The sequence below is a fragment of the Anabrus simplex genome, chromosome 6 (genome assembly GCF_040414725.1).
Source record: "Anabrus simplex isolate iqAnaSimp1 chromosome 6, ASM4041472v1, whole genome shotgun sequence".
In the NCBI taxonomy this organism is placed as follows: Eukaryota; Metazoa; Arthropoda; class Insecta; order Orthoptera; family Tettigoniidae; genus Anabrus; species Anabrus simplex.
This window is the reverse complement of record NC_090270.1, coordinates 311,332,984-311,345,160: the sequence shown is the minus strand read 5'-3', so window position 1 is coordinate 311,345,160 and position 12,177 is coordinate 311,332,984. Positions and strand designations below refer to the sequence as shown.

Genomic DNA, 12,177 nt, shown 5'->3' with positions numbered 1-12,177 from the left:
GAGTGTATAGTCCTAGCCGCCTGAGCACAAGGGGGGCCGTTACTCAGAATAAGTCCGAGGTGCCCATTCCTATTCCTTTGCAATAGGTATCCCGACTCTCAGGCCCATTTACTTGGCCACTCGGCCTTTGTCCTTGGTTCACGAACTATATAGGACGTGACTACAGTAACCTACACCACAACTAATTAAAATTAGTGTTATTATTTTGAAAATAGGGGCGTTAAATTATGAAAATAATCAAAACTGCCACTGCGGTAGAGTATTGTAAACTATTTTCATTTAACCTAATCTACAGGGAAAGTTATATAACTGGCTTCCAGTAAATTTTCATTCATATTTTTAGTTACAGATATTCGGTATATTCTGAATGTATAACATCAGTTTGATGAATCATTAGAAATCAGTAGAATATGGAAATATGATGGAATATTAAAATTGAAAATTTGTGCCTTATGTCCTAATGAAACTAGTCTCTTGAATTGGTTTGTGTAACTAGGTTACTGGGTGTTGGCTGTCACCACACTGTCGCTCCATCCATACGGAGTCGGCGCCAGTATCTAGAAGAGGAGCGGGGAAAAGGGAGGGGTGGGTGGATACAGTGGAACCTCGATATCTCAAATAATCTCGGGTGCTACATTTTATTTCGAGTTATCGAAATTCGAGATATGGAGAATACCGTTTTTTATAATGTATAGCACATAAATGAAACATATGGATCTACGGGCTTATACTAAACACATAATTTTTAACAGTATGTAAACATATACGAACAAACTATTGTACGGCATTAATTTAATTATAACCCTTATTATAATAACTTTATAGAAGACAGGATACAGTACATTCAGCAGTGAAACGAGAAACACACCTCCATTAACACCTTTGGAAAAAATCCGTTAGTCTCTTCTGTTTGTTACGGTTAACCTTTCCTCCATTCACGTTGAAACTTCTCGTCAGTTCCACGCAGTCGATATTCGTAAATGGAGCTTGTCATCCGCGACTTCGGGGGTTCGCTTTCGTACGTACCGGTAATTAATTCACACCCGAGAAACAGCGGGCTTCACCGATATTCCGATCACTAGAAGTTTTAGTTTTTCAGTTTCCCTCATATCAGCTCCCGGTATCACTGTAAACCATTCTTTACTTGTTAACTGTTCCTCACACAACTCAAATGCCGTACTGCACAGTTAATGTTGCACAAAATTCGAGTTACTGAGTGTTTTATGCTTCAAGGGAGGAAACGTTTGCGTCAAGAAATCGAGAAATTCGTGTAACCGAATTTCGAGTAATAGAGAAATAAATACACGCAGAGAATAGGAGAAACGGTCGGGAAATTTAAGTTACTTCGACCAAGACCAACTACAATTACATCAGACCGTAATCCAGAATAAACATGGCGGACATAGGTGTGCGATATGAGAGGTTGAGGGAAAGGTTATGCATGTTTATTTCGAGTCACCTAAAGAAAATATCACAAGTCGAACGTCATGAAATGCAACTCACTAACTCAAAATATGAATAATTAAACACCAAAAGTAGCCTTATAGCGTATTGTAATTCTAAATGAAATTTCAGAGGGGAAAATAACGAAGGGAGAATTATTGTATCAACGTCAGGTTGAAACAGACAGAGTGTATAAAAATATATCACATATGAATCTCCGGTCAGCAAATACGATATATAGATGTCACACCACCATTAACCACAGCCCATTATGTAAAACACGCAAACGAATTTCTCCAACAAAATTTCAACCCTCCAAAATCCACCTGTATTGTTGAGTAAGTACAAGCGATATTTGTATGATACACTTGACCATCTAAAGCACTCGTTAGCTTAAAACTCACCAGAATTGATGGCATAATTGTATTTTATATAAAAGAACACAATCCTCATGTTCACTCCACGGGAAATGGGGTTAGGTTTAGTTTACGCATGTTCATTGTAAAACGTTGAAAATTAATTACATCATTCTTGCGCCACCGTTTAAGATTAATTTAGTCTCTAAATCATAAATTTTAGTCATGATTTCTGGGACTGACTTAATGTTCTTTGTAGTAAGGTACGTTGGCTGATAAGGCAAATGCTAGGATAGGCATCATTAGTTTAAACTTCGGAAGTTTGCGCGGCACTCGAATTAGATCACCATCTTCTATGGGTATATAATGTCTTCCCTAACAATATATTTGATTTCAAAAATGATAAAATGATTAATCCACACAACATTGTTAGTGCTATGATTCGGTTCGAAGTTTTCCTTACGAATGCTCTTAACCCAATTTTGTTTTAATACTAGGTCTTTTGGAAACGGGAACACTTAAGCTCTTACTTACATCCAGGCACACAGCACATTAAACTATAAACATATTGCATAGGTAACTAAAAATGAAGAAAAAACTTTCAGAGAAGAACACGAGAATCAACATTAACCTTATCACCACCAATATTGTTGGAATAAATAAGCTCTTTGAGAACAAATAGCTTCTTACGGCACTGAAAGAGGATCTGTAACCTTCTTAAGAATATAAATAAATATAATATACGATTAATAATATTCAAATTTCCGTAAATATTTGGTAACAACACGGCTTACACAAATCAAAACAAACGCATGCTAGCACTCCAGCTGCCGCCATTATGGACAGTTTCGATAGGTCGGTTAAGGTCTGATATATTATAGTTGGTCTTGCTTCGACATACTGAAAATTCGAGTAATAGAAGTTCAAGATATCGAGGTTCGATTGTAATTCTAATGAGTGGGCAAAATAAAATTGCCCCGGAGTATATGTATTAGACTGACGCGGAACTGACCCCTGTTAATGAGCAGGAGAACTGTTCGTGCTAGAAACCGTGTTGTCTATGCATCAATCGGTTGCTGTCACATGCCCGCGCGTGTTCATCTCTCGCATGCTCTGTTCCGAGTACGTCACTGTGTCATAACGTGTGAATGAGTGAGAGGAGCAGACGTGTTTAGTGACCAGTTGAATGCAACACAAAATGGTGCTCACGACAAAACGGCGCGTTTCCATTGTCGAGTGTTATGCGAAGCAAGATTCGTGAAAAACCTGTGCGGAACTGTTTGCACAAACATTTTAAGACTGGAAGCGTTTTGGCAAAACCCCCAGCAAAGTCTGCTATTCAAAACTTAGTGGCAAAATTGCGCGAAGCGGACTCTGTAACAAATGAAAACAATAACTATTCGAAAAGAGTTCGAACACCAGAAAACACTGCTCTAGTGAAGGAAAGTCTGGAACGAAGTCCAACGAAATTTCAACGCTGTTTATCTGTGCAAGTGAGAAATGAAATGGTGCGTGGCTTTTAGTGCCGGGAGTGTCCGAGGACAAGTTCGGCTCGCCAGATGCAGGTCTTTTAACTTGACTCCCGCAGGCGACCTGCACGTCGTGATGAGGATGAAATGATGATGAAGACGACACGTACACGTACACACATCCCCCGTGCCAGCGGAATTAACTAGTTATGGTTAAAATTCCCGACCCTGCCAGGAATCGAACCTGGTACCCCTGTGACCAAAGGCCAGCACGCTAACCATTTAGCCATGGAGCCGGAGTGCAAGTGAGAATTAACAAATCATGGTGTCGAAACATTATCAAAAAGGACCTGCATCTGTATCCTTACAAGTCAATTACTTGGCCATCTCGATCGCCTGATCTCTCTCTCTCTCTCTCTCTCTCTCTCTGATTCTTGCCCGTGGGGAAAATTGAAGGATCAGGTGTACTCCATAATCCTCACACACTGGAAGAGCTAGAACAGAACATTGAAAACGCTATAGCTGCTATCCCTCAGGCGGACTTGTTACGCGTGTCTCACAGCTTGATAAATCGAGCACAGCCTTGCCTCGACGTCAACGGTGGCCCTTTTCAGCATCTTCCGTGATGTTTATGAACAAACGTCTATTCCACGTCAGTCCTATTGTATTTTCTGCACCAGTTTTAATTTGTTCATCCTGTATTTTCTCATTTTTATCCTCTGCTACAGGTAATGCTACAGAAAAAATGCATACATAGTATGCAAATGTTTGTTGTTCGTGTTACTCTTTATTATCTTCAACTTTCCCGTCTAAAATGTGAACAGTATAGAAACCTCCACATGGCAGTATCGATCTAATTTTAAATAGCTTATATTAAGTTTTCAGTTTTAGTTTCTTTTTCAGTTTGTTTCGAAATCATTGTAGACGCTGAATTAAGAGGTTCATCAACCTCATTGCAAACTGTAATAAATACGAAATTCGTAAGTTCAGTTCAATCTACTAAAGAGAGACAGCTAATGAAACTTCATATCCGAATGTTCTATTTCCACAAGATGTTTGTAATGAATGACTTCTGCTCACTTACCAAGCCATCGTTTAAAATGGATATTGACGGAGTTCTTCCTTGTTTTCGGTTTATCCTTGAAGCATCAATCGATTTATCCGGTCATATAACTTTATACTGCGCCTATAAAGACCTTGACACGAAAGATGTTAAGGAGGTAATGTTAATGCCGCTTCGTGTTTCATGTATATTAAAAAGTTGTAACGCTACGAGGACTCTCCACTTTAATTCCACCGACTATTGACCAATGTAACACAGCATTCTAGCTATTTATAAGACAGTTTCGTTATTTACCCCTTGTAAAATCTGAGATTCGATATATTTATTTAGTCGTCGCGAAGCAGATAGTGAATGGAAGCTCTATGAAAAGGGTAGTTCGCCGTTGAAGATTCAGAGGGCCGTATAATTCTTGTTGTGCTTTTCTGTTCCAGAGTGCTATTTGTCATCATTGTTGTCTTTGGTTTGTCGAGGGCATAGCTGAGTACAGTTAAAATTGTATCATCCTCTCAAATTAACAACCAGAAAGTTCATCAACCCCTTCTAACTCCTAGTTTTCCTCGTACAAGCAGATGTCTTTTCTCGTTTCTCATAATGTAGCCAAGATATTCGTGCTTCCTCTTTTTATTAAGTGTTGTCAATAATTGAGATAGACAGTTCACTCTAAAAAGAAACTCCACGTCTGTGATGTGGTCGGTACACGAGATCCTCAAGACCCACCCATTTATTTCCTCTTTTCTTCCAGTTATAGCTTGCTAGGAACCACATGATAATTTCGGTTTGATCCAGGTTATTGTAGTAGATTTTTCTCCCCAAGTTATTTTAGTACAATTTTATTTTTTATTTTATAAAATATACTTCCTCTCATGCAGAGGCTGGCTTGCGACAAAATACACTTTTACATTCATTTTTAGAAAAGAAATAGACACAGTTGAGAAAAATATATGGTAACCGAATTGTAACAATGATTTCTTAGAATTATTAATGAACCCCTTAAGGCAATGATGACAGTTTCCCTTAAATTTGTCACCAGCATTGATATCTGTTTTCATCCATCCTAAAGATGTGCCCAAAAAATAACAGTCTCCTTTTCTTTTTGTTTAGGTTATGTTTTCTATGTTCCCATAGATTTCCTTATTACTTCTTAATTTCCACAATTCTGTACTTTTCATTGGACCCAGTATTTTCCTAACGATTCTTTTTTCCAATCTTTCAAGCTTATCTAATCTATAATTTGTTACTATTTTTTTTATTATTTTACAAAGCTTTCATTCCCCTCCCTGATGGGGTGGGGCGGGCCACCTAAAGCGAAACACCCTCTCTCTGGCCAAGAGCTTCGGGTGGTTTCAGGATGTGTGACGGAGAAAAGAAATGGGTAAAAGCATGTGAAAGATGAGAGAGATGGAGGAGGGATTGGGCCCCTTGGCTAGTTCTATTTTTATTTACATTTTAAAATATTTATTTATTTATTTATTTATTTATTTATTTATTTTTTTATTTATTTATATATTTATTTATATATTTATTTATTTATTTATTTATTTTTCAGAACATAGTGGGAGACTTGCATTTGGATTTTGAGTACACTAGAAACAGAGAAATGAATAGGAAAGATGACAAATACAACAAAATATATGAGCTTAACTAACATAAATGCAGATGTGCACAACTGTAGCCTACTAACTACTGTTGAAAGGTTTAAAGCACATATACTGTACTTGCAATGATAGATGGTGTGATTATGAATTACATTAAGGCAGTGAATACTTTAGAAGAATATTACACGGCAATTTAATACTAGGCATTCGCTCGCGTATGGACATGGAGGGCTAGGAGTGGGAAGGAAGCGGCCGTGGCCTTAATTAAGCACATTTGCTTGGCGAGATAATAGGAAACCACGGAAAACTATCATCAGGGCTGACGACACTGGGGTTCGAACCCACTGTGTCCTGATGCAAGCTCACAACTGCAGGTACTCGCGTGGTAACAGTTTTTCATGTCCGTTATAAATTTGGTTTTCTCTACAGAGACTCTCAAGCCTGTTTTGTTGGATATATCTTCCTAAAGATTGATTTGTATTGCTGCATCTGTTAGGTAATTCCGTAAGTATAGCGAAATCGTCTGCAAATGCTAGACAATTTATTTCAACACCATAACATTTCTCTCCAAATTTATTGACAAAATGCCGTGTTCCTTTAACATTTCTTTCCACATTCTTACAATTTTCTCTAGGATACAGTTGAATAATAATGTCGTGTGGCCTTGAGAGAGGCACAAGGTCTGGTGGTCCATTCAGCCTACAACAAAAATGAGTACCAGGTTAATTCCTGGAGACAAAGGTGGCCGGGTGTAGAGATAATCGCTCTATCCCCTTCAGTGCCGAGGTTGTGGATAGTGGATGATATTTATCATCCTGTCGTCCATGATTTGTGGGGCTGCCTGGGCGAGGCGGTAATGGCGTACTCGGTTCACCCGCAAGGACGCCGGTTCGATTCCACGTTGGAATCTCAAAAACCGGGCGAGTTGGCCGTGTGCGTAGAGGCGCGCGGCTGTGAGCTTGCATCCGGGAGATAGTAGGTTCGAATCCCACTGTCGGCAGCCCTGAAAATGGTTTTCCGTGGTTTCCCATTTTCACACCAGGCAAATGCTGGGGCTGTACCTTAATTAAGGCCACGGCCGCTTCCTTCCAACTCCTAGGTCTTTCTCATCCCATCGTCGCCATAAGACCTATCTGTGTCGGTACGACGTAAAGCCCCTAGAAAAAAAAAAGAATCTCGAAAAATTTAAGAAACGAGATTTCCAATTCCGGAGGTGCTCATGGCCCTGAGGTTCACACAGCCTACGCCAAAAATGAATACCAAGTTAATTTCTGGCGGCAAAGGCGGCCGGGCGTAGAGCTAATCACTCTACCCCACCAAGTGCCGAGGTTAGGGATAGTGGAAGCCTTTACCTTCCACCTGTCCAAGGGCCTTCATAGCCTGAACGACCGGGCGAGTTGGCCGTGACGTTAAGGTTGCGCGGCTGAGAGCTTGCATCCGGGAGTCAGTGGGTTCGAATCCCACTGTCGGCAGCCCTGAAGATGGCTCTCCGTGGTTTCGCATTTTCACACCAGGCAAATGCTAGGTCTGTACCTTAATTGATGCCACGGCCCCTTCCTTCCAACTGCTAGACCTTTCCTATCCCATTGTCACCATAAGACCTATCTGTGTCGGTGTGATATAAAGCCACAAGCAAAAAAAAAAAAAAAAAAAAAAAGCCTGTACGGAGACGACTTCGTCCATGATTTGTGTACAGGCAGATCTTTGCATTTTATATGATTATCTATCTATATTTTGCAATTTTGGTTCGCGTTTCACCGAGACAAACAGGCTTTATGGTTACTCTGGGATAGGAAAGGGCTAGGACTGGGAAGGAAGCCACCGTTGCCTTGATTAAAAAACAGGTCCAGCATTGGCCTGGTGTGAAAATGGGGAACCACGAAAAAACCATCTTCAAAGATGTCGACAGTGATGTTCGAAGCCACAATCTCCCGAATGCAAGCTGACAGATGACCCAACGGTGTATCCAACTCACTCGATATTTGAATTTATCACTTTGTCCCTGAATGTCTTCCCTTACCTCTTGTCATTGTTTTCAGAAAGGAGATTTACAACTAGCTTTGCGTCTCACCGACACAGATGGATTTTGGATTGGAAAGGACTAGGAGTAGGAAGGAGGCGGCCTTGGCCTTCTTTAAGGTACAGCCACTATCTCCCGGATGCAAGCTCACAGCTGCGCGCCCCTAACCGCACGGCCAGCTCGCCGGTAGAATGGAGATTCTAACTCTAAAAATCAGAAGGAATTGTACCTTATGGTACCGAGCGAGTTGCCTGCATGGTTCGGGTCACATAGCTTTGACCTTGCATTCAGGACATAGCGGGTTCGAACTTCACCGTCGGCTGACCTGAAGATGGTTTTCCGTGGTTTCTGATTTTCACACTAGACAAATACAGGGGTTGTAACTTAATTAACGCCATGGCCACTTATTTCCAAAGCTTAGCCCTTTCCCATCCATAGTGCAAATGTTAAACCACTAAAAATAACTCGTTGCTTACTTACCGGCAATTCTTACGTCATATACTCTGTGAATGTGTGAATAGTTGATCTTACACCAAAGAAGTAATAAAATTTACGTATGATAACAATGACATTTACAATAAGATACAAAAGTTGAAAACTAGAAAAGCGGCTGGAATTGATCAGATTTCTGGGGATATACTAAAGACAATGGGTTGGGATATAGTACCATATCTGAAGTACTTATTTGATTATTGTTTGGCCGAAGGAACTATACCAAATGAATGGAGAGTTGCTATAGTAGCCCCTGTGTAAAAATGAGAGGGTGATAGACATAAAGCTGAAAATTACAGGCCAGTAAGTTTGACATGCATTGTATGTAAGTTTTGGGAAGGCATTCTTTCTGATTATATTAGACATATTTGTGAAATTAATAACTGGTTCGATAGAAGGCAATTCGGTTTTAGGAAAGGTTATTCCACTGAAGCTCAACTTGTAGGATTCCAGCAAGATATAGCAGATATCTTGGATTTTGGAGGTCAAATGGACTGTATCGCGAATGACATGTCTAAAGCATTTGATAGGGTGGATCATGGGAGACTACTGGCAAAAATGAGTGCAATTGGACTAGACAAAAGAGTGACTGAATGGGTTGCTATATTTCTAGAAAATAGATCTCAGAGAGTTAGAGTAGGTGAAGCTTTGTCTGACCCTGTAATAGTTGAGAGGGGAGTTCCTCAGGGCAGTGTTATCGGACCTTTATGTTTTCTTATATATATAAATGAGATGAGTAAAGGAGTGGAATCGGAGGTAAGGCTTTTTGCGGATGATGTTATTCTCTATAGAGTGATAAATAAGTTACAAGATTGTGAGCAACTGCAACGTGACCTCGAAAATATTGTGAGATGGACAGCAGGCAATGGTATGTTGATAAACGTGGCTAAAAGTCAGGTTGTGAGTTTTACAAATAGGAAAAGTCCTCTCAGTTTTAATTACTGCGTTGATGGGGTGAAAGTTCCTTTTGGGGATCATTGTAAGTATCTAGGTGTTTATAAGGAAAGATCTCCACTGGGGTAATCACATAAATGGGATTGTAAATAAAGGGTACCGATCTCTGCACATGGTTATGAGGGTGTTAAGGGGTTGTAGTAAGGATGTAAGGGAGAGTGCATATAAGTCTCTGGTAAGACCCCAACTAGAGTATGGTTCCAGTGTATGGGACCCTCACCAGGATTACCTGATTCAAGAACTGGAAAAAATCCAAAGAAAAGCAGCTCGATTTGTTCTGGGTGATTTGCGACAAAAGAGTAGCGTTACAAAAATGTTGCAATGTTTGGGTTGGGAAGAATTGAGAGAAAGAAGAAGAGCTGCTCGACTAAGTGGTATGTTCCGAGCTGTCAGCGGAGAGATGGCGTGGAATGACATTAGTAGACGAATAGGTTTTAATGGCGTCTATAAAAGTAGGAAAGATCACAATATGAAGTTAAAGTTGGAATTCAAGAGGACAAACTGGGGCAAATATTCATTTATAGGAAGGGGAGTTTCCAATTTCTTTGAAATCATTTCGGAAAAGGCTAGGAAAGCAACAGATAGGGAATCTGCCACCTGGGCGACTGCCCTAAATGCAGATCAGTATTGACTGATTGATTTTGATACCATTCAATGTAGTCTGAACTGAGCAATGAAAGCAACTTTGCATAACTTCGTTTACCGACTTGATGCGAAATAAGATCCGGAATAGCTAACCACGACAGAAATGATTTGTATGGGAAACATGCAGCTGGTAGTAGAGATTGAAAGCGCTCGTCGATACTCAACGGCAAAGACCTCCGCTTCGCAGCACACAGATTCAAGTGAAGGAAGTAGTAGGTAACAGTTGTATTACAAGAAGTGCGGAGTTACACTGAGCAGTTAGTGTCTTGTGCTTCAGACAATCTTTGGTTTGTTTCTACATTACAAAGGAATTACAACTTCATGCATTGGACTAGAGGTGAGTTTTAGAAAACCTTATTTATAATACATTGAAAATTGAAATTAAAGAAGACAATAGCAATGCTTCACCGACCTCGATAGCTGCAGTCGCTTAAGTGCGGCCAGTATCCAGTATTCGGGAGATAGTGGGTTCGAACCTTACTGTCGGCTGCCCTGAAGATGGTTTTCCGTGGTTTCCCATTTTTATACCAAGCAAATGTTGGGGCTGTACCTTAATTAAGGCCACGGCCGCTTCCTTCCCACTCCAAGCCCTTTCCTGTGCCATCGTCGCCATAAGACCCATCTGTGTCGATGCGACGTAAAGCAACATGCAAAAATCAATAATAATAAATAAATAAATAGCAATGCTTCATAAAACAAGACTCAATTCTTCTGAGTCGCACGTGTGGGTTTGGTCCTGTTTTATGTCCGGATGCCCTTCCTGACCTATGCAGGGATGTTATCACTATTGCGTGTTTCTGTGATGGCTGGTAATGTAGCGTGTTGTCTGAATATGAAGAGGAAAATGTTGGAACAAACACAAACACCCAGTCCCCGAACCAGAAGAATTAATCAGACGCGATTCAAATCTCCGACCCGACCGGGAATCGAACGCGGGACCCTCTGACCCGAAGGCCCTAACACTGGCCATTCAGTGAAGGAGTCGGGTAAAGAACTCACCCAATATTACAGTTAGTTAACAGAGTTCGTATTTCATAAATAAACAATTTATCATCTATTTCTTTCTTTCTATCTTTCTTAGTCCGTTTACACTCTAGGCTTGGTTTTACCCTCGGACTCAAGCAGGGTTCCCGTCTCTACCGCTTCAAGGGCAGTGTCCTGGAGCGTGAGTCTTTGGGTCGGAGGATTCACTGGGGAGGAGGGCCGGTATCTCGCCCAGGTGGCCTCACCTGCTATGCTGAACCGGGGCCTGACGGGGGGGGGGGAATGGGAAGATTTGAAGGAATAGGCAAGGAAGGTGGAAGGAAGCGGTGGTGGCCTTAAGTTAGATACCATCCCGGCATTTGCTTGGAGAAGTGGGAATTCACGGAAAACCACTTGGAGGATGGCTGAGGTGGGAATCGAATCCTCCTCTACTCAGTTGACCTCACAAGGCTGAGTAGAGCGCGTTCCAGCCCTCGTACCACTTTCGAAATTTCGAGGCAGAATCGAACCCGGGCCTCCGGGGGTGGCAGCTATTCACACTAACCACTACACCACAGAGGCGGACATCATTACATATTTATACTTTAAAATTAGAACGCTTTCTTTATCTTCAGAAACTTGTTATCGTTCCTTCCTGCGATTCTTCCACTTCCCATTAATACAAAAATCACCACCACCAGCAACACACTCTATGTTACAACTGGCAGGAACAGGATGTACAGAACATCTGCCGCATAAACAGAGATATTTTCCTTATTTGACTTGGGGTTGAAATTGAAAGGACTGATTCCTTTCCTTATTTTGGATGTCTCGATACCCTCTGCTAGTAGCGGTACCGGTACGCTCCGCTGTAGGAACAAATTACAATGAGTTTTAAGGAGAAAATAATACATGCCTGCTCTATCGTACCTATTAGTTCTATGCATTTTGTGCACGTGAGATATTTTTTATTTATTTATTTATTTATTTATTTATTTATTTATTTATTTATTTATTTATTTATTTCACCCCGTACTGGACTTACTTTTGTAATTATATTGACGATATGCTTGGACCAGTTTAAGTTGTAGTCAATAATTAACCCCAAGTAGGCCCTGGGTACTGGTAATTATCACCTCTTTCAATGACCGTACCTCCAATTCGGGTTGTATTCTGC

General features: G+C 40.7%; 1 protein-coding gene across 2 annotated transcripts in view; it reads left to right on the top strand.

Annotated features, from left to right (window-relative positions):
- The window catches only part of LOC136876519 (aquaporin AQPAe.a), a 539,002-nt gene that overhangs the window by 91,641 nt on the left and 435,184 nt on the right, over positions 1-12,177 (top strand). The window lies entirely within an intron of this gene.